A 4,677-nucleotide genomic window follows, 5' to 3' on the forward strand; every position below is an offset into this window, starting at 1 on the left:
AGACTTTAAATGATGCTCAATTGAATTACACTACAACTTAAAAAGAACTCTTAGCTGTGGTCTTTGCATTAGACAAGTTTAGGTCTTATTTGGTTAGATCTCTTGTTATTGTTTTCATTGATCATGTAGCATTGAAATACTTGCTCACAAAACAAGATGTCAAACCACGTTTGATTCGATGGATCCTCTTACTCCAAGAGTTTAACCTTGAAATTCGAGATAAAAAGGGAGTAGAAAATATAGTGGCTGATCATTTGTCCCGTCTTTCAAGTGATAAGACCATAATTGATGAATCTCCAATAAATGAATTCTTTGTTGAAGAAAATTTATTTTGTGCAGGTACTATCTCTTACATTGGTTCTCCATGGTATGCTGACATAGCAAATTACCTAGCCACATGTCAGATTCCTTCTCATTGGTCTAAACTTGACAAATAAAAAATCTTGCACAATATGCGTACCTTTTCTTAGGATGACCGCTATCTATTTAAATATTGTCCTGACTAAATTATTAGGCGGTGCATCCCTGATCATGAAATTTCAAGTGTCATTAATTTTTGTCATGCATTAGCCTGTGGTGGGCGTTCCTCTTCCAAGAAAACCATTGCCAAGATCTTGCAGTGTAGTTTGTATTGGCCCACTATGTTTAAAGATGTTCATGCTTTTTGTGTTGCATGTGGCTAATGTTAACGACTAGGTAACCTCACTAGGCGTAACATGATGCCCCTTAACCCCAGTCTTGTTTTGAAAATATTTGATTGTTAGGGGATTGATTTCACGAGACCTTTTCCAAGTTCATATGGCTACCAATTCATCCTTGTAGCTGTTGATTATGTTTCTAAATGGGTGGTCATTGCATCTCGTACCAATGACCATCGAGTTGTGGTCAAATTCTTGAAAAAAAATATTTTCTTTTGTTTTGGCATGCACCAAGCTATGATTAGTGATGGGTGAAAGCATTTTTGTAACAAGCCCATTGAAATGTTGATGAGAAAATATGGTGTAATTCACAAGGTCAATACCCCCTATCACCTACAAATTAGTGGCCAAGCTGAGTTGGCAAATAGGGAAATGAAGAACATTTTAGATAAAATAATCAACCCAAATCGTAAAGATTGGTCCTTACAACTAATTGATGCTTTGTAAGCATATCGTACTGCTTATAAGACCTCTTTAGGAATGTCTCCTTATAGGCTAGTTTATGGAAAGCCTTGTCATCTCCTTATTGAGATTGAACACCATGCATATTGGGTCTTTTGGCAATTCAATGGCAATGAAAACGAGGTTGGCAAAAATAGGAAGCTTCAGTTGAATGAATTAGAGGAGCGGAGAAATGATGTATTTGAAAATGTAAAAGTTTCAAAACATAAGATGAAAACTTAGCCCATGATCTTACATGTCCACACAACAAATACCAATTGATTTATTTTAGGTAATCCATTGATCCAAGAAGGCAAGCAAATGGATGGAAAGCTAGAGGGGATATTATTATATTATTTTGGTTTAAAAAGAAGATAGAGACAACTCATAAATAAGGAAGAAAAACGTGCACCAAAGTGGATGCAAAGCTGGTCTGATTTGATTTTTCAGAACACCTTTTGGTGTTTTGCCCATAACATTTGACTTAGGTGTCCAAATGAGCTTTTCTTTAATGATCTAGAAATATGACAGAATTTCCTATAAATATTTCTCTAATAGACATCTCCAAAAATGTCTTCTAGAGGAGTCTAAATTGCTATCCAAAATTAGCATCATATTTATATATGAATTTTTACTGAAATTGTGTTGTGTTCTTCTTTGTAGATTTCAGTTCTTTAGTCTGTAAAACTTATTGTTTCAGTTTAATTCAAGTTATTTCATGTTTATTAAAGTGTTTTTATACATAATCATGGTTGTCTAATCTCTTTCTTGGATCCAAATCAAGGATGGTGGTGGTTGAGGTAAGTTCTTTAAGATACGAATGAATCTTAATGTTTATCTTCTCATTCTTTTCATGAATGTTTTATTAGTGTAAGAAAATTTTAGAAATCATTTAGGTAATGTTATAATCTTGAATTTTGATGCACAAACTTTAATTTTGGTATAGATATTGTTTGATTCAATGTCTTACTTAATATGAAAGTACTTGTTCATTCTTAAGCAATAATCAATCTTCATCTTTCTAATCTTCATTGTAATATCTTCCAATCTAATATCACCATCATTCTTAAGCAATAATCAATCTTCATCTTTCTAATCTTCATTGTAATATCTTCCGATCTAATATCACCATCGTTGAGATTAGGTTGAGTTATCTTATATATGTTGAAGAAATCACCAATACATCACCATTAAAATTAATTTGGACCAAGACTTACCTTTTCTTGTCATTCAAAATCTATTTACACGTTTTCATCTTTGAAAACAAATCTATCAATTATTTTCAACCAAGTTATTGTTAATTTAATTTCTCTTGATTTTTTTTTGTTCTCTAGTTTAATTTCCAAATCTAGCTCTCTGTAGATATGACCTTGATCTTACCGAGTTAATTGCTATTTCGCACACTCGTGCACTTGCGAGTTAAAACAAGTCGGTCAAGGAGTGAATTATTATATCTATTAAATTGAATATGATGATTATGTTATTTTATTTTTATTTTCAAGAGACCTATAATAACTAGTTGAGGGAGAGATATGGGGGCGATTCTTTGACCCATCCGGAATTCAATCCAGATTTGTGGATGGAGGTTGGATCGTCTAGTGGACTGATAAAAATCAGGTTTACAGGCTCTTCAATACTATGGCCGAGAACTTGTGGGCGGCCCATAGTCTTTCAATCATTGGGAGCTCCCAATCAATATAGAGCACCCAATCTAAAAAGTTCATGGCCTTATAGCAACACACAATTTAGCTCATAGAAAAATATGACCACCTCACAACAAAAAATGGATCATAAACAGGTTCATGAAATGGTCATGAACATGACATCATAGAGCGGAACATGGGCGCCTTATCCTTTTTGGTCATATAACCACCAGCCTCCTCCTCCTCCTCCTCCTCCACCACTACCTTTATATTAATTTGTAATAAATATTTATTACCTTTAATAGTTCATTTAATATTTTTTTTTAAACACATTCAATTTGTAATGAATATTATTAACTTTATTTTTTTTTGTTTTTTATGTTTAATAGAAATTTTATTTGCATAATTGGTTTTTATTATCATTAATTTATATAATGTTATATTAGGTTTTCTAAATATTTAAAAAAAACAAAAAAATTAATCGTAAAGGGTTTTACCGACGAAATGAATCCGTTGGCATTTGACAGTAGCTGCCACATTCACCGATGAATTTACCAACAGATATATGTGGTTGGTATTTCATACACTCCCCGACCGATTTACCAACAAAATTTATCCGTCGGCATTTGATAGTAGCTGCCACAATAACCGATGAATTTACAGACGGATATCTTCGTTCGATATTTCAAACACTCACCAACGATGTTATCGACAATATGTGTCCGTCAGTATATCACATTATCATTGATGGGATAAATCTGTCAGTATATTTTAAGCAGGAAACTTTTTTTATTTTTGACGCGTAAATTCCGTCTGTAAAATTATCAGCAAATGTTTTTTTGTGTTACCGACCGATATAGCGATGGAATATAGAATTACCGATGAAAGGAAAGTCAACGGACATATTCTGTCAGTGAAGATGTCGGTAAATAAATTACCAACGAACTCATAATCACACACTGACAAAATATTTATATCAGTAAAACTGTGAAATCTTGTAGTGATATATATATATATAAAAGAGAGGATGCTGAAACATATGGGGACTTAATAGCCCCAAAAAAACAAAAAATTAGTACATAATGGATTTTTAAATCCAAGCTAGGCATAGTTGGATTGCTGGAAACCAAGATAGCCGGCCCCAACTTGAATACAGTCTTTGTCGGTCTTAATCTGCACTCTTTGAGCTTTGTTTCTAATATTAATGCTTCCCCCATATGCCAGATTGTAGTAGGATGGGATCCCACAGTTTTTAACATTTAACCTTTCTTGTATGCATTATTCCGACCAATGGGTCACTTGTGAAGTAACTACCTTGTCCGCTAAGGAATCCTTCAAGATCACTATAGTGTATGGTCTCGATATTCTAGCCGGGAGGAAATTGTTATGGGAATACATGCTATAGCAAGCCCCCTTGTTTGCCTCTTCACCTTGGCCATTGATGGGTGATTTCAATGCCATACTAAAATCTTCTGACAGGTTAGGTGGGGACATAAATTAGTATGGCCATCATCATGAATTCAGCAACTGCATTCAAGACACTGAGCTCATCCAAGTCCCCTTCACAGGACCTAAACTCTCTTGGCATAATGGTCAGTAAGGAAGGCATACCATCTTGAGAAAGCTTGACAGGATCTTCTGCAATCCCTCCTTCCTCTCCACTTGGCTAGCAATACATTCAAAATTTCTCCCTCGAGACCTATCTGACCACAGTGCAATGATTATGGATCTCAATGTCCACAAGCCACTACCCCTCCCCCCTTTAAGTTCCTAAACATATGGACTGACCGAGAAGAATTTATGGACATTGTTAGAGCAGTATGGTAGAATCAAATTAGTGGCAACCCTATGTATTGCTTCACAACCAAGCTTTGTCTTCTAAAAATTGCACTCAG

This window comes from Populus euphratica, unplaced genomic scaffold (genome assembly GCF_000495115.2).
Source record: "Populus euphratica unplaced genomic scaffold, PopEup_1.0 scaffold241.1, whole genome shotgun sequence".
Classification (NCBI taxonomy): Eukaryota; Viridiplantae; Streptophyta; class Magnoliopsida; order Malpighiales; family Salicaceae; genus Populus; species Populus euphratica.